The following is a 20,568-nucleotide window of genomic DNA, read 5'->3' as shown; positions in this document are numbered from 1 at the left end:
TCTCCAATAAAGAAGGTATCCCAAAGTAAACACAGCTGATACTCACATCCAATGGGCATGGAGGTCAATTCCTCCCAGTGATACCAACAACAATCAAGACTTAACTACAACAAGGCTGTACATGCAGTCCACAAAGGGGAGCACCAAGAGTGTCTACCTCAGGTAACTGGGGAGGCTGACCCACTGGGCAATATAGGACACCAAACACAGAAAGCAATCCTACCAACTCTGGGAAGCAGCAAAAATGGCGAGACAAGGAAATAGATCTCAAACGAAAGAGATGGAGGAGAATAAAAGACTGGATATAGAGTTTAAAACCATGGTTATAAGGTTTTTCAAGAATTTCCTAGAAAAGGCTGATAAATTTAATGAGACCCCACTAGAAATTAAACATAAACTGACTGAAATAAAACATATTATACAAAGATCCAACAGCAGATTGGAGGAACACAAGTGAATCTAAAAATCAAGTGAATTAAAAATCTGATGAACAGAATAAATGGGTGAATATAATAGAATCAGGGGCAAAAAAAGGGAGTGGATTGATAATTATCAGGGGGAAAGGGGTGTGGGGGGTGCAGGAAGAGAGTGGATTAAAATTGTACACCTATGGATGAGGACAGTGGGGGGAGGTAAGGACAGAGAGTGGGGCAGAAACAGGGTGGTAGAGAGCTATGGGGGCAGGGGGAGGAGAAATACTATAATAATCTGAGCAATAAAGATTTTAAAAAATTACAACTAACATACAGACAACCATCATCCAGAACTACCTGAAAGCTGGCTGCCTGGAAGTCCTACAACTAGAGAAGTAAAGAAGCAAGCACACAGAAACTGGTAAGAGGAGTGAAGGCACAGAATGGGCTGGTCCAACACGTGTTGTGCTTTTTTAATTGGGAGGAAGATTGTCTATATGGAAGCCACTCGTGAGGAGCAAGGAATCCCAGCCACACACAAGATCTCCAGCCCAGGATCCCAGAGTTGGGAAGAGAAGTTCCCGCAACTACAAGCTGTAAAAACCAGTGGGATTGTGGCCAGTGACACAGAGGCTGCTGGAGACCCAGGTGTTCATTTAAAAGTCTGGCAAACAAACTTACTCATACTGCCAGCACCAGGCAGCTTTGGGGGACCCAGACACATACAGCAAGGAAATGGACTGTCTGGCATCTGGGCAGGACTTGGGGATGGCTTTTTCCCAGACAGGAGTTCCTGTGCTGGGACCTTCCCTATCACAGGGCAGGCAGCCATATCAGCCTGGAGCACACTGTTTGCTCCACCCTGGTGATTCTTTGAGACTCCGCTCCAATCAATTTTGCAGCCCCACCCCAACTGTTTGCAGCAGCTTTTCCATATGAATGGCCTGTCCTGGCTCAGGCTTCAGACTTTGCTAAAATCTCAAACAAGTGGTAGCTGTTGACAGTGTGCCCAAACATATCATTAAAAGGCCCAAGATCCAGCACTAGCACCAGCCTGCCTTACTTCAGAGTTGGGCCTTGCCTGCGAATCTCCAAGCCCACTACAAACAGCAAATAGCAGCTGTCCGCAGATCCTTCTGTAACTCCTGCTCTGTGGCCCCAGGCAGTGGCTAACTTTGTTCCTCCCTGAAGGCCCTAGAGCCAGTGCACACAGTGGACAGCTTAAGACCATAGCAGATTACAATTCTACACATCCACAAGTAACACACTCCAGAGGCAAACTCAGTGACCACCAGATCCTCACTGAAGCAAGTCCTACTCCATAGGGTGTGTTTCCTACATAGCAGCTCTCCCACTATAGTTGCAGCTGGTGCTCACAATCAATTGGCCTGGTGGTCAACTCCTCCCAGTGATGCCAACAGCAATCAAGGTTCCAATACAAGACTGCACACAGACTACACAGGGGCCCAACTAGAGTTCCTAGCTCAGGTGACTGGGGAGGCTAAGCCACAGGGCAGAATAGGACACCTTCTATACATGGCCACTCTACCAATTCCAAGGGATAGAGAAGCTCTACCTAGTACACAGAAACAAACACAGGGAAGGAGCCTAAATGCAAAAACCAAGAAACATGTCATAAATGAAAGAAATGGAAGCAAGCAAACTATTGGATACAGAGTTCAAAATCATGGTCATAAACTTACTAAGGATTTCAGGAGACTTTCAAGGATCTTAGTAAGAATGTCAAAGACATGGAGAAGGACCAGTCAGAAATTAAGCATACACTAACTGAAATAAAGAATAATTTACACATATTCAACAGTAGAGGAAACTGAGAGTAAAATCAATGATTTGAAATATGAGAAAGCAAAAACACCCAATCAGAAGAGCAAAAAGAAAAAAGAATTAAAAAATATGAAGATAGTTGTAAGGAGCCTATAGGACAACTTTAAGAGTACCATCATTTGCATCATAGGAGTGCCAGGAGAAGAGAGAAACAGCAAGACATTGAAAACCTATTTGAAGAAATAATGACAGAACATTTCTCCTACTTTGGAAAAGAAATAGACTTAGAAGTCCTAGAAGTGCAGTCGCAAACAAGAGGCCCACACCAAGACACATCATAATTAAAATAACAAGGACTAATGACAAAGAGAGAATCTTAAAAGCAACAAGAGAAAAGCAGTTAGTTACCTACAAGGGAGTGACCATGCGACTGATTTCTCAGCAGAAACTTTGCAGGCCAGCAGGGAGTGGCAAGAAATATTCAAAGTGAACTACCAGGAAAATTAGTAAGGACCTATAATCAAGATTACTTTACCCAGCAAAACTCTCATTTATAATTGAGGATCAGATAAAAAGCTTCACAAATAAGAAAAAGCTAGCAGAACATCACCACCAAACTTGTATTACATGAAATGTTGAAGGGTACTCTTTAAGAAGAGGAGGAGGAAGGAGGAGAAGGAAGGAGGAAGAGGGGAGAAGGAGGAGGATAGAGAAGGAGGAAGGGGAGAAAGAGGGGAAAAGAGGAGAAGGAGCCCAAGATGAAAAGATAAAAAATCTACACTAATAAAAAAGAAACGTAAATTCACCATCCCTCCACTACGCCCACCAGCCAATCAGGAGTATGCAAATTAACCTAACAAAGATGGTGGCTATGGAGCTGGAGCAAGCAGGAGGCTTGGGTTGCTCCCAGTGATGGAAGAAGTCAAGCTTCCTGCCCATCCTGGCTGCTGCTGAAGGAGTAGCTGGTGGGGGGGGGGGGGTGAGGGTGGGGAAGGGAGGGGAGGAAGAGGGAGGGGCTGGACTTGGCTCAAGGAGCAGCTGGATCCTGGGTTGCTAGGGGACATGGCCAGCCTGAAAACAGCCTTCAGCCTGTTACTCAGGCTGGCTACACCCTCATGGAGTAAGAGTCCCCCTGGGGGGCCTGGCCAGCCTGCAAACAGCAATCAGCCCCTCACCCAAGCTGGCCAGGCACCCCAGAGGTACCGCTCATTCTGAAGGGGCTGTGACCAGTCTGAAAACGGCCCTCAGCTCCTTACCCAGGCTAGCCATGCCCCCATGGAGTAACAGTTCCCATTGGGGGCGTGGCCAGCCTGCAAACAGCCATCAGCCCCTCACCCAGGCTGGCCAAGGCCCAAGCAGGGACCCCCACCTTGAAGGGAGTGTGGCTAGCCTGCAAATAGCCATCAGCCCCTCACCCAGGCTGGTCAGGCACCTCAGTGGGAACCTCCAACCTGAAGGGGGTGTGGTTACTTTATTATAAAAACAGCCCTCAGCCCCTCACTCAGGCTGGACATGCCCCCTCCAGCAGGGACCCTCACCCCATGGGGGCAAGGCCAGCCTGCCAAGTACCACAGGCCCCTTGCCCAGGCTGCCCCATGCCCCAAGGGAACCCCCACTCTGATCTGGGACACCCTTCAGGGGAAACCAGAGTCAGGCCTTTATCTATACTAATAAAGGGATAATATGCTAATTAGACTGGGAGACCCTCCAGGAGACCGTCCAGACATTCTGGACAAAGCCATGGTGGCGGGGCCAAGGTAGAGGTAGTTAGAGGCCAAGAGGGGATAGCTGTTGTGGTTATCAGGCTGGTGGCGGGGGGAGGCGGTGATCAGGCCAGTGAGGGGGCAGTTGGGGGTGAGCAGACCAGCAGGGGGGCCAGTTGGGAGCAAGCAGGCTGTCAGTGGGGGTCAGTTGGGAGTGATCGGGACAGTGGGGGGGGGCAGTTTGGAGTGAGCAGGCCAGTGGGGAGGGCAGGTGGGGGCAAGCAGGCCAGCAGGGGAGTCAACTGGAGGCAAGCAGGCCGGCAGGGGTACAGTTGGGGGCGAGCATGCTGGCACAGGGGGCAGTTGGGGGTGATCAGGCTGGTGGGGGGAATTTGGGTGTGAGCAGGTCAGTTACGGGGAGAGGGGGCAAGTGGGGATGAGCAGGCGAGCAGGCTAAATGGTTAGGGACAATCAGGCAGGCAGGCAGGTGAGCGGTTAAGAGCCAGAAGTCCCGGATTGTGAGAGGCATATCTGATTGCTGGTTTAGGCCCAATCCCTGTAAACTGGCAGTAGGACATCTTTTGAGAGGTCCCAGATTGGAGAGGGTGCAGGCCGGGCTGAGGGACACCCCTCGCCCCATGCACAAATTTTATACACTGAGCCACTAGTATGAACAATAAAATGGCAATAAATACACATCAATAATTGAATCTAAAAATAAAAATTAATAAGAAATCTAATGAACAAAATAAGCTGGTGAATAAAACAGAATCAGAGGCAGGAGTGATATCTCCTAGGACCCAGCTGGAGGAAAGATGGTGGGATTGCAGTGAGCAGCTGTCAAGAGATAAAAACAGGTATATCTATTGTAGAAGCAAATTTTAAAAGCATTTTCTCTTCAAATCTTTTCCACACCATCTGATAAGGATCTTGATTCACCATGGACATATCAGCAGTAAAATGAGCAATATCAAACAGAACTGTCTTGAAATATTTATTTCCAATCCAAAATTGACCTTTATATTGTGTGTGTCATAAATCCAGATACTCTTCTCTTCCAGATGACTATAATTGCAAAGTAGAACTTGCTTTGACATCTGATGGCGGGACAATAGTTTACTATCATCCTTCTGTGGATATTCCATATGAAGACACCAAACCTATCCCTTGGCCAGATCTTCTGCATAATTATGGAGAAACACAGGATCAAATACCAAAAAACAGATTAGAAGAAAAAGATGAACACTTTGAGCAAGGATCCATGATAAAACAACTTCGCAAAATGTTCTTTACTACTAAGCACCATTGGTATCCTTGTGGACAGTATCATACATGTTGTAGGAAATTGAATTCTCCAAAAGATAGATGTTATTGAGGTTTTCAGTAAAATGCTGCCCCATTTTCTCATTTGCCCTTTGGCCACCACAAGATAGCCTGCAGGGGAGCGTAGTTGTGGGGAATCAGGCCAGCATAGGAGTGCAGTTAGGGGCGACTAGGCCAGCAGGGGAGGGCAGTTAGAGGTTATCAAGACAGCAGGGGAGGGCAGTTGGGGGCGATCGAACCAGCAAGGGACGGCAGTTGGGGGCAATCAGGCCGACAGCAGAGCAGTTAGGCGTCGATCAGGCTGGCAGGGGAGTGGTTAGGAGGTGATCAGGCTAGCAGGCAAGAGCAGCTAGGGGCAATCAGGCAAGCAGTTGGGAGCCAGCAGTTCCAGATTGTGAGAGGGATGACCTGTGGGATCAGGCCTAAATCAGCAGTCGGACATCCTCAAGGGGTCTCAGATTGGAGATGGTGCAGGCTGGGCTGAGGACCCTCCCCACCAGTGCACGAATTTCATGCACTGGGCAGTTAGTATAGTAAATAATAAAATTTTTTCATGTATGAAACAAAACAAACTAACAAACAGAATCAGAGGCATGGAAGTGTGGAACAAACTGATGAATCTCAGAGGGAAGGGGGGGGGGGGTGGGCAGGAAGAGATTAACCAAAGGTCTTACCTATGGACATAGATAAGAAGGTGGTGAAGACCTGTGGTGGGGTAACAACCACGTGGAGGTGGGCAATGGGGGGAAAAAAGAGGGCATCTGTAATCCTTCCTATATAATAAAAGCTTAATATGTAAATTGTTCCCTCCACAGGGAGTTTGACCGCTCACTATGATGTGTGCTGACCACCAGTAGCCAGCATGGAACATGGTGGGTGTCGGTAATGTGGTGCTGGCAGTGGTGATGCTGCCAGCCCTGATGGGCCCTCACGAGAGCGGAACTGGGGCAGGATACTGGAGCAGGTGAGCAGGCAGTGCCAGGTCAAGGTGGGTACGAGAAGGGGCCCAATTGCCCTGTCAATTGCCCTGAAGATGGTGACCGGCAGCAGCTGTGGGGGCCGGACTGCCGCCCTGCTCCCAGGAGCTGAAGGAGCTGCGACCAGGCCTTGATTGCCTGATGGAGGCCTGGCCCCGGGCTGGGATGGAAAATTGGGGGTGGGTGGTAGTGACCAAACTCCTGCAGGGCCAGAGGGAGGGGTGTGGGCAGACTGTGACCTCTCACCAGCTACCTGGAGCGGGGTTGATGGGACAGAGGTGTGGTGAGAATGTGGGTTGTCCTCTGAGCTCGCTCTTACTCCCTCCAGGACACCAGGGCTTGCATGCTAGGGAGCCCCTGCGCTCATGTGCTGGGCGCCCATGAGGAACTTCCCCCCCCCCCCCTCCCCGCACACACACACACCTGCATGGCCTTTTCCAGATGAGCCAGACCACAGCCCGCTGGGACCACAAGGGCTACTCGGATTCCCCATGGGTTCTGGCAGGAGCCGGTCTGCACTGCCTGCCTGGCTTCCATGTGGCGCCACTGAGTAGCCCAGAGGCCCATGCTGTGTCCAGGCCCACGGAGTCCAGCCGTACTCACTGCATCTCCACGTGGGGACTCGAGCGCCTTGACTCAGGCGAAAGGGGGCGTGTGGGGATTTGGGGGCCCAGAGGTCAGCTAGGACCTACCCTTCCATGCCAGATACTCTCGCTGCGATTGCCGGCTGAATTTAGTGCACTGGGCCTTAGCATTCTCAATAATAAAAGTTAAAAGAAAACAAAACAACAAACAACTCACAACATCCCAGCTGGTGTGGCTTAGTGGTTGAGTGCTGACCTATGAGCCAGGAGGTAACAATTGGATTCCTGTCAGGGCATATATCTGGGTTGCAGGCTCCATCCCCAATAGGAAGCATGCAGGAGGCAACCGATCAATGATTTTCTCTTATCATTGATATTTCTGTCTCTCCTTCTCCCTTCCTCCCTGAAATCAATAAAAAATATATCTTAAAAATCCTCAAAACCCACAACAAACAAAAAAGTCCCAAGCAGATGGCCTCACAGGTGTATTTTACTAAACATTCAAAGAAGAATTAACACCAATCCTTTCCAAACTATTCCAAAAATTTCAAGATAAAGGAAGACTCGCAAACTCATTTTATGAGCAGCCAAAATTACCCTGATTCCAACAAAGACATTACAAAAAAAAAAGAAAATTATAAGCCAATATCCCTGATGAACACAGACACAAAAGTCCTCAATAAAATATTAGCAAATTGGACCCAGCAATATATTAAAAAGATCATACACCACTATCAAGTAGCATTTATTTCCGGGATGCAAGTGCTTCAGTATCTACAAATCAATTAACATGACACACCACTTGAACAAAATGAAGGATATGTCCTGGCTGATGTGCACCAAAAGTTCACTGTTTCAATTCTCAGTCAGTGCACATGCTCGGGTGGCAGGTGCAATCACCAGTAAGAAGTGTGTAAGATGCAGCCAACTGATGTTTCTCTCTCTCTCTCTCCCTCTCTCTCTCTCTCTCTCTCTCTCTCTCTCTCTCTCTCTCTCTCTCTCTCTCTCATCAATAAAAATGTTTTAAAGACATAAAAATAACATAATCATATCAATAGATGCTTAAAGAGTATTTGACAAAATCTAGCATCCATATATGTTAAAAATTCTCAGCAAAGTGGGACTACAGGAAATATGCTTCAACATAATAAAGGCCATATATGACAAATCCACAGGTGATATTATATTCAACAGTGAAAGGCTAAATGCATCTTTCTTAAAGATCAGTAATAAGAGATGGGTGTACACTTTCACCACTTCTATTCAACACAGTATTGAAAGTCTTAGCCACAGCAATCAGATAAAAAGAAAAGAAATAAAACACATCCAATTGGAAAGGAAGAAGTAAAACTGTCATTATTTGCAGATGACATGATATCATATATAGAGACCCCTATAAGATTCCACCAAAAACTCTTAAAACTAATAAATGAATTCATCAAAGTAGGATAAAAAATAAATCTTCAGAAATTTGGTTGCATTTTATAAACCAATAACAAATTATCAGAAAAAGAAATTATGTAAATAATCCCATTTATAATTGCATAAAAAATACCCAGGAGCCGAAACTGGTTTGGCTCGGTGGATAGAGTGTCGGTCTTCAGACTGAAGGGTTCTACGTTCGATTCCGGATAGGGGCATGTACATTGGTTGCGGGCACATCCTCAGGGGGGGATGTGCAAGAGGCAGCTGGTCGATATTTCTCTCTCATTGATGTTTCTAGCTTTCTATCCCTCTCCCTTCTTCTCTGTAAAAAATCAATAAAATATATATTTTTAAAAATACCCAGGAATAAATTCAGACAAGAAGGTAAAAGACCTGCACTTAAAAAATTATAAGACACGGAAGAAAGAAACTGAAGACAAATAAGTAAAAGCATATACAACGCTCAAGGATAAAAAGAATTAACATTGTGTTTTTTTTTTCTTTTTTGAATTAACATTGTTAAAATGTCCACAGATTCAATGCAATCCTTATCAAAACACCAATAGTATTTTTCACAGCAGTGGGACAAATACACTTAAAATTTATATGAAATCACAGAAGAATCTGAATAGCCACAGCAATTTTGAGGAGGAAGAACAAAGTTGGAGGTGCCATGCTATCTGATATCTATACTACAAGGCTATAGTAATAAAAACGACATGGTACTGGTATAAAACAGATAGACAGATTAATGGAACAAGTAGAGAGCCCAGATATAAACGCATGCTTATGTGGTCAATTAATCTATGACAAAGGAGGCAAGAATATGGTAAAGACAGTCTAGTCAACAAATAGTGTCAGAAAAACTGGACAGATACATGCAAAAGAATAAAACTAGAGTATCTTCTTACACTATATATAAGAATAAACTCAAAATGGATTAGAGACCTAAATGTAAGACCTGAAACCATAAAACTCCTATAAGAAAATGTAGGCAGTAAACTCTTTGACATTGCTCTTTGGTAATACTTCACTTTGGGCAAAGGAAAACAAGAAAAATAAGCCCTGGCCAGTGGCTCAGCTGTTGAAGCATTGTCCCATACACCAAAAGGTTGCAAGTTTGATTCCCAGTCAGGGCATATACTAGGTTGTGGGTGTGATCCTAAGGTCAGGTAAGTATGGGAGGCAACCAACCAATGTTTCTCTCACATTGATGTATCTCCCCCCACCACCCTCCTGCTCTCTAAAAAACACACACTCAAAAAAACCACACAATAAAAACATATCCTCGAGTGAGGATTTAAAAATAATAATTAAAACAAAAAAACAAATAGGACTACATCAAACTAAAAAGTTTTGCACAGCAAATGAAATCATCAACAAAATGAGAAGACAAGCAAGCTACTGACCGGGAGAAGATATTCATCAATGATACAATGATACAAATGGTAGTATCCAAAATTTATAAAGAACACATACAATGCCCTGGTCAGTGTGGCTCAGATGGTTGGAGTGTTGTCCTGTAGACTGAAAGGCAGTGGGTTTGATCCCTGGTTGGGGTGCAGGTGGGAGGCAGCCAATTGATGTTTCTCTCCCCCTCTGACCCCTTCCTCTCTTAAAAAAAAAAAAAAAATTAATAAAAACCATATCCTCAGGTGAAGATTAAAAAAAACAAACCAGAACTCATACAACTTACACACACACACACCCTCTCTCTCTCTCTCTTATTAAAATGTCTAGATGAGCAGAAACTGGTTTGGCTCAGTGGATAGAGCATTGGCTTGCAGACTAAAAGGTCCCAGGTTCGATTCCGGTCAAGGGCATGTACGTTGGTTGTGGGCACATTCCCGGTTAGGGGGTGTGCGGGAGGCAGCTGGTCGATGTTTCTCTCTCATTGACATTTCTAGCTCTCTATCCCTCTTCCTTCCTTTCTGTGGAAAATCAATAAAATATATTTAAAAAATAAATTAAAAAATAAAATGTCTAGATGACCTGAATAGACATTTCCCAAAGGGCATAGAGATGGCCAATAGACACAGGAAAAGATGCTAAATGTCAGTAATCATCAGAGAAATGCAAATTTAAAACCACAAGGAAATATCACCTCACACTTGTCAGACTGATAAATCAATAAACAAGCCCTGCTGATGTGACTGAGTTTGTCCAGTGTCGTCCCTTATACTAATAGGTTGCCAGTTTAATTCCCTTTCAGGACACGTGCCTGAATTTCGAGCCCAACCCCCAGTAAGGGGTGTTCAGGAGGCAGCCAATTGATGTTACTCTCTCATTGATATTTCTATCTCTCTGTCCCTTCTCCTCCTTTCTTCCCCTCTCTCTAAAAATAAATACAAAATATATTTAAAAATATAAAATAAAGTCAATTTCAAGATGTTTGGCTGCATTTCTACAATGAATTTGAGGTTCAAAGCATCCTATAAAATAAAGAGCTAATATGCTAATTAAACTGAATAGCAGAATTACCGACCGTCTGGACCTCCTGGATGACTGCCTGGACAATCTTCCTGACAAAGCCAGGGCTGCAAGGGCTGGCCAAGGCAGTCAGGGCTCTGAGAGCCAGCTGAGGCTGCTAGGGGCTTCGAGGGCCTCTTGCACGAATATTGTGCATCAGGCCTCTGGTTATAAATTATAAGTGTTTGGCACCATGTTTAAAATCTTACATAATATAACATGGTAAAGAGAACAGTGGGAAATGCAAACTGAAGAAAATTGCTAGTGAAATCTGAAGATTACAAACCTTTACAAAATAAAGAAGAGTTAAAGAAAATCTAGAAATTTCTCTCTATAAAAGGCTAATGTGCAAAGTGTCCCCTGGGGAGTTCTACCGGGAGACCAGGAGTTCCATTGCTCACAATGATGTGCGCTGCCCACCAGTGGGCGGCGTGGAACAAAGGATGGTCCCAGCTGGCAGCCAGAAGGCCCTGATTGGCCCTGACTGCCGGCCAGGCATAGGGACCCTACCTGTGCACAAATTTTGTGCACCAGGCCTCTAGTCATTCTTATAAAAACATGTTGAAAGCCAGAGATAGGATGTATCTTTCTTACTCTGCCACCACTAGTCTTTCATATTTGAATACAAATATGATTTGGTGCCCAGTAGAAAAGCTAAGCAGTTAGCAGCAGTTAATGGGGGAATTTTGACAGCCAAGCTTCTGTTTTCATACTGGTATCCACTTTGTAAGGGGGCTGGGAATGTGAACTTCCTGCCAATGGCAGCTGATCAAGAAAGGCATCTAAATAGAAGTCTGAAAAATGATTGGGGAAATTTCAGAGCACTAATTTTTATCCTTTTACCTCTTAAAGCAAGCAAAGTTTCCCATAAAAATTAAAAACAACAAAAGTTTCATAGAAATTCCCCGTTTTCGCCCTGATGGGTTTGGCTCAGTGGATAGAGTGTCAGCCTGCAGAATGAAGGGTCCCAGGTTTAATTCCAGTCAAGGGCATGTACCTTGGTTGTGGGTACATCCCAGTAGGGGATGTGCAGAAGGCAGCTGATTGATGTTTTCTCTTATGGATGTTTCTAACTCTCTATCCCTCTTTCTTCCTCTCTGTAAAAAAAAAAAAAAAAAAAAAAAAATCAATAAAATATATTTTAAAAAGAAAAAAAAAATCCCCCGTTTTGCTTGGTTACTGTTGCTCAGTGGTTGAGCACCGACTTATGAACCAGGAGGTCATGGCTCGATTCCAGGTCAGGGCCCATGCTGGGGTTATAGGCTTGATCCCCAGTGTGTGTGTGTGTGTGTGTGTGTGTGTGTGTGTGTGTGGCGGGGGTGGGTATGTGTAGGAGGCAGCTGATAAATAATTCTCTCTCATCATTGATGTTTCTATCTCTCTCTCCCTCTCCTTCCTCTCTAAAATCAATTAAAAAGGTACTAAAAAAAAGAAAGAAAAAAACATTTTCAATTTGCAAAGCTCTACTTCAAGCCAATTCCTAATGAATTTCAAAGACAACTAATGTATGGGCAAGAAAGGCTGATTCTAGAAGGGATCTTATACATATTTCAGAGTGGCTTTCTCTTGATTTTGATGGTTTACCAGATGCTTTAACTCTGTTACTGAGTAGCTGCAAGTAAACAGAAAACTTACAAAATTCACAATTCTAACATGTTCAAGGCAGAACAGATAAAGCATTAAGTCCACAAACAAGTTAGGATAAAGTTTTAGGATTTTAATGTCTGACTTGTTCATTCTTCTACTTAACTGCACAGGCTTACATGAGATCAGTTACTTAGACATAAGTCTAAATATCTGCTAGTTAGATGGGTAGGTGAGGATTGCCATGGTACCAAGAGCTTCTCAAAGTCTCTGAGTTTTCTCAGAAAGTTAACTACTATCTTCTTTTCGCCAGAAAAGTTCAAACCAAGCAAACTACATAAAGGCAGAGTTCAGCACCAGGTAGGGGCATTAACATATGCCTCTTGGTATAGATTCTTAAAGTGCAAAATAAGAAACACTGAAGTAATTAAATGAAACTATTCAGTCTCTGAATGGCAATAGAGAAATTCTAACTAAAGAGTAGTAATAAAAAGCATCAGCACTTTCCAATTACTGAATGGTCCTCCAGGGGGCTCAGATATACTTAAACTGCTCCAAGGACTGCTCAAGGGATTAAAATTATTAAGATTTTATTACCTCTTCATTGAAAGAGTCTAATTTTTTCAGGCTGTCATTTTGTCATTTCTCATATATTAAAGGAGAAAAAAAATTATTGTCTCTATCTTGGTCCTTACATGAGATGTAGACACTTTCTTGAGTAATACTGTACTGAATTCTGGGTCTAATTGGCTGGTTTTGGATTTGAGAGGAGCAAGAATGCGCTTTTCTTTCACTTATAATTCTATATATTGTGCAGAGAGTGAGAGAACAGAGGTCCTTCTGAACTGAACCTATTTTGCTGTGACCTAGGCTCAAGGCCAGAATTTTATGTGATAGGCTTCTTTTTAGTACCCTTTGCTTTAGAAAATGGACTTAATATTGTGTGCTGGGCTATAATGTCCCACTGCTATACAGAATGGCTTGAAAGGCTTTCAGGTCAGTATTTCCTTAGCTTTCTTCAGTACCTGCCTTGGTAACAATGTCTAAGGTATCCAAGTTCTATTTAGAGACACATGTTTCTTACTATACACAACCATATCCTTTCTGTCTTAACTGGCAACAAATTTTGCTGATATCTCAGATAACCCAGCACATTTTAACTTCAACACTGTCTAGTTTATTCCATACTAGAGGCCCGATACATGAAATTCTTGCAAGAGTAGGCCCTTCTTCCCCCAGCTGCAGGCACCGGCTTCCCTATGGCACCTGGGACCGGGCTGCTTCCCTCCTCTGGCTGCCCGCAGGCACCTGGGCCTGGGCTGGCTTCCCTCTGGCCCCTGCTTCAGCAGGAAGGATGTCTGGAATACATCCATTCTCATTAGCACATTACCCTTTTATTATTACAGATAGTTTGGCATGTGCTGCCAAGTATGCAAGACTGGGATACAGAGGCCTGGGTTTCATTCCTGCCTCTAATTCAACAGTGATTCTGGGGAAGTTCTTTCCTTTCTTAAGCAAGTCACTTTCCTCAGCAACAAAATGAGGTCACTTGAAAGGATTTTAAGATCTTAGGATTTTTAAGTGAGTTCAAAGATTATTCTATTAATTTGTCATTTTACTCCTAATAATCACGTATTTAGAATCTACAATATTTTTGGCACTTAACAAGATACTTGCTGGTTTATAACTTACTCATAGATCTGCTCAACCCATTTTACCCACCCTGAGGTGCCCCATAAAACTTGGGTTATCTTTAAGTCCTGATTCATTTCCTCTTTCCATGGGGCCTTCTGTGGCTGCTTTTTACTCATAGTACTTTCTTATTTTTCCACACTCCTATTATACTAAGATGCTATATGTAAGGAAATCAGTGTGTAATGTGAACCCTGAGAAAAAAAGACACCTACTAAGAAGGGCTCCTGGGGTTAACTGGGCTAAAATTTTAGTAAAAGGTTTAAGATATATATACTCTGAAGAGAAGCCAGAGTATGGGCTCAAATTAAAAAACAAAAACAAACACACACAAACCACAGATCATAGCAGCCATTTCTACACAGAGGCCTTCTCATGCAAACCTCTCTTCAGGGAGAAGTCTGCCTTGAACTGCCTGTCTGCACTTTCTGGATCTAAGCCAGCCCTTATAAAAGAGCTCCTAAAATCCTATATTTCAACCAATAGGACTGAGATTTCCCCCAATCCAATCAGGCTTCAACAGCTTCAACCAATCAGAGTGGTTCTAATTTGACCATTCAGGATAGTCCTTTTGGAACAATCAAAGTGCAAGGATTTAGAGTTCTCATTTGCATGAGGAAGGACCAATTGAAGACCAGGACCATATACTTTTGTCCATGTAAGACAGCTCCACTCTGGCTCTGGAGGCTCATTTTCCTTTTTCACCAAAGAATGAAGACTGCATTTCTCTAGCTAAGCTAAAACACTGAAAATGTCTCACTGGCACAGAACAGAATAGACCAAAGCATAGCAGAGCAGATTAGTGCAGCAGGAAGCAGACCAGCAAGGAGTGAATGAGCTGTCTAGCTGGAGAGAAGCCTGGCTGTATCACAACTGAGCTTTTTGCTAGTAAGTAAAGTTTCCTTCTTCACCTCATCCCAAATTAGGGATTTTTGTTGGTATTGAATTGGCAGCAAACATCGGTTATCAGTAACTATGTTTAATAACTGTCAAATCAGTTTTTTATTACAACTGTTTTGAAATTACCCAATTTAGTAAAAATACTATTCAATGAAAAATAAAAATGGATAAAGTGAAGGACATTAATTGGGTCAATAACCATACTAAAAGAGCTTTATCCTGATGTAGGGTCTAAAATCTATTCATTTGAGAAACTACTCTGGCTCTCCACCTACTCCCTCCCCGCCACACTTTTTTATTTGGATTAACAAATGTCTATCCCTGGAAATCACACAGAGACTATTTCTTTTCATAAACAATAGAAACTCATACCATACTAAAGAATGTATATTAATAAAAAGCTTCATTTCTCAAATCATCAGCATCTTCTATGACTGATTAAATCTAATAAATCTTTATGGACTGCAGCTATCAACTTTAGTGAAGACAAAAATGTCAAATATGGTTTGGCCAGCAAAATCTATAGTGATGAAAGGAGCCAGTAATTGATGAAAAAGTGTTTTAGATTACTGTCTGAATTCTCTTTTTAACCATTAGGAATAAAGAAGCTAGAAAAAATTCTTAATAGGAAAAAAAGAAGTACAGAAATGGCATGACACTGGTGTGTGCGTGGCATGGCGGGGGGGGGGGGAGAGATATGGAAAAAAAGAGAATAAATAATCATACAAGTATGCGGCAATATGGAAAGCTTCCACCACAACACAATTATGATTCAAAATATAAAACATACAGAGAACTCTGGTCAAGGTGGCAGTATAGGTAAGTGCAGTACCTGTAACCTCCCACAATCACATAAAAATTTCACCTAAACTGTGGAACAACCATCATTCAGAACCACCTAAAGTCTAGCTGAATAGAATTCCTATAACTAAGGATATAAGAAAGAAGCCACATCTAGACTGGTAGGAGGGGCGAAGATGAGGAAGGGGCCTGTCCCATTCTGAAGTTCAGAGCTGGGGCAGCAGCTTGAAAGGCACCAAAAGACATATGGGAAGGAAATGAATTGTCTGGCTTCACGATGAGGGGTGGGGAGGCAGCTTTCTCTAAGACAAAAGTACTGATAAAGACCATTGTTCCTTTGCTGAGCTCTGCCCCCGCAGAGCCAATAGGGTGAGCACTATATATGATTCTTCATCAACATGGCTAGCACTATTTGTCCTACCCTGGTGATTTCCTGAGATTCTGTCCCACCCAATTTGCAGGCCCACTCAAACCATTTCCGTGACTTTTTCATACAAATGGCCTCTCTTGGCTCATGTTTGGGACTTTCCTAAAATCTCTTTGAAAAGCAGCATCTGGTTTCTGCATACCCCATACCTCTTGCTAAGTGGCCCCAGGCCTGTCACTAGTAGTAGACAGCCCTGGTTCGTGGCTTGACCTCTCCCAGGCACCTTCAAGTCCAACACAAGTAGCAGACATCTGCAGTTTATTCTGTTGTTCATGTCGGGTGGCTCTGGGCAGGGCACAGGCAGTGGCTGACCTTGGCTCAAGTATCCACTTGGTGGACAGCTCGAGGCCATACTGATCACAACCCAATTACCTCTATGAGCTACATACTCAGTGAGCTCCAAAGCCCCACTGGAAGCCTGCTCTGTGGTGTTGATACCTGCACAGCAGCTCCTCTGCTATAGTTACAACTGGTCCTTGCAGCCCATTGGCCTGCAAGTATGTGCCAAAAGCAATCAAGGCTCAACTACAACAGGAGGGTATACAGAGCTCACATGTGGGAGAATGGGACACCTGGAAAGCCTGGCTCAGATGATTGGGAAAACTGTGCTGCTACTGCTAAGCCCTATAGCAGGGGTCCTCAAACTTTTTAAAGTGGGGGCCAGATCACGGTCCCTCAGAGAGCTGGAGGGCCGGACTATATGAACTACTAATTCCTACTGTAACACCTCGGCTGCGCTCACTGCCCAAAAAACCTGGCGGGCCGGATCAGACTCCTCTGCGGGCCGCATGTGGCCCGCGGGCCATAGTTTGAAGACCCCTGCCCTATAGGATACTTACAACATAGGGCCACTCCACCATTACTAAGATGTGGCAGCTCTATCTAGTACATAGAAACAAACAAAGGGAAGCAGCCAAAATGAGGACACAAAGAACCATGTCCCAAATGAAAGAGAACAGAACTCAAGATGAACTAAATGAAATGGAGGCAAACAAATGACCAGATATAGTGTTCAAAACAATGGTTAAAGGATGCTCAAAAAACTTAGTGAGAACTTCAACAGCATAAAAAAAAATATGAAAATGATACAAATAAAAAAAAAGGACACAAATAGTCAGAAATAAAGAATACACTAACTGAAATAAAGAATACATTACAGGGAATCAACAGTAGATGAAGCAGAGGATCAAATCAATGATTTGGAAGTAAGAAGGAGAAAACACCCAATCAAAACAAAAAAATGAAAAGAGAATTTTAAAAAGAATGAGGATAGTGTAAGGAGCTTCTTGGGAAAACTTAAAGCATACCAACATTCAAATTACGTGGGTGTTATAAGAAGAGAAAGAGCAAAAAATTGAAAAACCATTTGAAAAAAATAATGGTGAAAGAAATAGACATACAAGTCCAGGAAGTGCAGAGAGCCCCAAACAAGATAAGCCCAAAGAGGCGTACACCAACACATCCTAATTAAAATGCCAAAGGTTAGCTTCCAATAGGATTCATTTATGATTGGGCAGAAAAGGTGTGGTGAACTTTTGTTTGAACACCCTGATCAGAATGTCAAATGTGTTTGCATGCTAGATGTAAGACTAAGGGGTAAAACGGGGGTTCCTGCTGAACGCCGCGGCTCCTAGACATTCATTGACTTCCGCCTACTAAACATGCCTTTAAATCAACGCAAGAGGGAGAGATCTACATAACCAGAAATCCTGACAAGAGAGACCACAGGGAGACAAAGAAACAGCCCACAAATGAAAGAAAAGCAGGCATTACCAGAAAAGGAAGTAAACAAGTTAGAGGCAAGCAATCAACCAGAGCAAGAATTCAGAGTAATGATTATAAGATGGCTAAAAAGAATGAAAGACAAATTCGACAATGTAAGACCCAAGAGGAAATGAAGAAGAACCAAGAGGAAATGAAGATGACTCAAGAAGAAATGAAAAATGACATCGCCACTATGAAGAACTCAATAGAAAGCATCAAGAGCAGACTAGAAGAAGCAGAGGACTGCGACAGTGAGCTAGAAGACAAGATGGAAAAAAATACCCAATTAGAGCAGCTTCTAGAAAAAAAATTAAAAAGCAGGAGGAGAGTCTAAGGGAACTTTGGGACAATATTAGAGTAATAGGGGTTCCAGAAGGAAAGGAAATTGAGGAAGACATGGAAAATGTATTTCAAGAAATAATGACAGAAAACTTTCCTGAGATAGAGAAGAAAAACCCCACACAAATCCAAGATGCTTGCAGAGCCCCAAGCAAAATGAACCCCAGAAGACCGACGCCAATGCACATTATAATTAAACTGGCAAACGCCAACGACAAAGTAAGAATCTTAAAAGCAGCCAGAGAGAGACAGAAAGTTACATATAAAGGAACATCCATCAGACTAGCAACTGATTTCTCCACAGAAACTAATCAGGCCAGAAGAGAATGGGATGAAATATACAAAGTCATGAAAAGGAAAGGTCTGAATCCAAGAATACTGTACCCACCAAGGCTATCAATCAAAATTGAAGGGGAAATCAGGAGCTTCACAGACACAAAAAGACTAAAGGAATTTATCTCCACCAAACCAGCAATGCAAGAAATGCTAAAGGGTCTACTGTAAAAATAAAGAAATAGGAAGCAAAGAAGGAACACAGGGGTATAGAATAAAAGTGGAGTCAAATAAATACCTATCAATAATAACCTTAAATGTAAATGGATTAAATGCTCCAATCAAAAGACATAGGGTAACAGATTGGATAAGAAAACAAGACCCATATATCTGTTGTCTACAAGAACCCTTCAGAAAAAACAGACGCACACAGACTGAGGGTGAAGGGATGGGAAAAGGTTTTCCAGGCGAATGGAAATGAAAAAAAAAGCTGGGGTAGCAATACTTATATCTGACAAATTAGACCTCAAAATGAAGGACATAACAAGAGATAATGAAGGCCACTTCATAATACTAAAGGGAGCAATCCAACAAGAAGAAATAACCCTGGTAAAACATATACACACCCAACACGGGAGCACCCAAATACATAAAAAAAAAACACAGACAAAAAACAAACAAACTGGAGGACACTAAGGGAGAGATTAATAGCAATACAATCATAGTAGGAGATTTTAATACACCACTGTCACATTTGGACAAATCATCTAAACAAAAAATCAGCAAAGAAATATCAATCCTAAATGACTCACTAGACCAGATGGATTAATCGACATCTTCAGAACATACCACCCCAAAGCCACCGAATATACATTCTTCTCAAGTGCACACAGGACATTCTCAAAGATAGACCACATGTAGGGACACAGGCAAAGTCTCCTAAAATTCAAGAAGATAGAAATCATATCAAGCATCTTCTCAGATCATAGTGGCATAAAACTGGAAATTAACTACAATAAAAATAATCCAAAGAAATCAAACACATGGAGATTAAACAGCATGCTATTAAACAAGGACTGGGTTACCATAGAAATCAAGGAAGAAATTAAAAACATCCTAGCAACAAATGACAATGAAAACACAACAATCCAAAATCTATGGGACACAGCAAAAGCAGTTTTGAGAGGGAAGTTCATATCTCTACAAGCCTATTGCAAAAAAAAGAAAAAATGGTAACAAATTATCTAACTCTACAACTCAAAGAGTTAGAAAAAGAGCAATAAGAAAAGCCCAGTGTAAGCAGAAGGAAGGAAATAATAAAAATTAGAACAGAAATAAACGACATAGAGACCAAAGAAACAATACATAAGATCAACAAAACCAAGAAGTGGTTCTCTAAAAGGATAAACAAGATTGATGAACCTCTAGCCAGGCTAACCAAGAAACAAAGAGAAAGGACCCAAATAAACAAAATCAGAAATGAAAGAGGTTAAATAACAACAGACTGCACAGAAATACAAAGGATTGTAACAAAATACTATGAACAACTCTATCCCAACAAACTGAACAACCTGGAGGAAATGGACATATTCCTAGAAAAATATAACCTTCCAAAACTCAATCAGGAAGAATCTAAAAATCTCAATAGACCAGTGACTTGGGAAGAAATTGAAACAGTCATCAAAAAGCTTCCAGAAAACAAAAGCCCAGGGCCAGATGGCTTCACAGGAGAGTTTTACCAAACATTCAAGGAAGAACTAAAACCTATCCTTCTCAGACTATTCCAAAAAATTCAAGAGGAAGGAACACTTCCAAACTCCTTCTATGAAGCCAGCATCACGCTAATACCAAAACCAGATAAAGAAACTCAATGAAAGAGAATTACAGGCCAAAATCCTCAACAAAATTCTAGCAAATTGGGTCCAGCAGAACATCAGAAAGATCATACACCACGACCAAGTAGGATTTAGTCCGGGAATGCAAGGATGGTACAATATCTGCAAATCAATAAACGAGATACATCACATAAACAAATTGAAAGATAAAAATCATATAGTCATATCAATTGATGCAGAAAAAGCATTTGATAAAATCCAACACCCTTTCCTG

General features: G+C 42.6%; 1 protein-coding gene and 1 pseudogene across 2 annotated transcripts in view; one reads left to right on the top strand and one right to left on the bottom strand.

Annotated features, from left to right (window-relative positions):
• Positions 1 to 20,568, bottom strand: part of HMG20A (high mobility group 20A) — a 92,515-nt gene that overhangs the window by 13,022 nt on the left and 58,925 nt on the right. The gene's annotated exons all lie outside the window — the stretch shown is intronic.
• On the top strand, positions 4,842 to 5,276 carry LOC311612237 (large ribosomal subunit protein mL42-like; annotated as a pseudogene). The gene has a single exon. The product of its transcript is annotated as a large ribosomal subunit protein mL42-like (transcript).

Source organism: Pipistrellus hanaki (assembly GCF_964339955.1).
Source record: "Pipistrellus hanaki genome assembly, chromosome: 1".
Lineage (NCBI taxonomy): Eukaryota > Metazoa > Chordata > Mammalia > Chiroptera > Vespertilionidae > Pipistrellus > Pipistrellus hanaki.
This window is presented reverse-complemented; position numbering and strand designations above follow the sequence as displayed.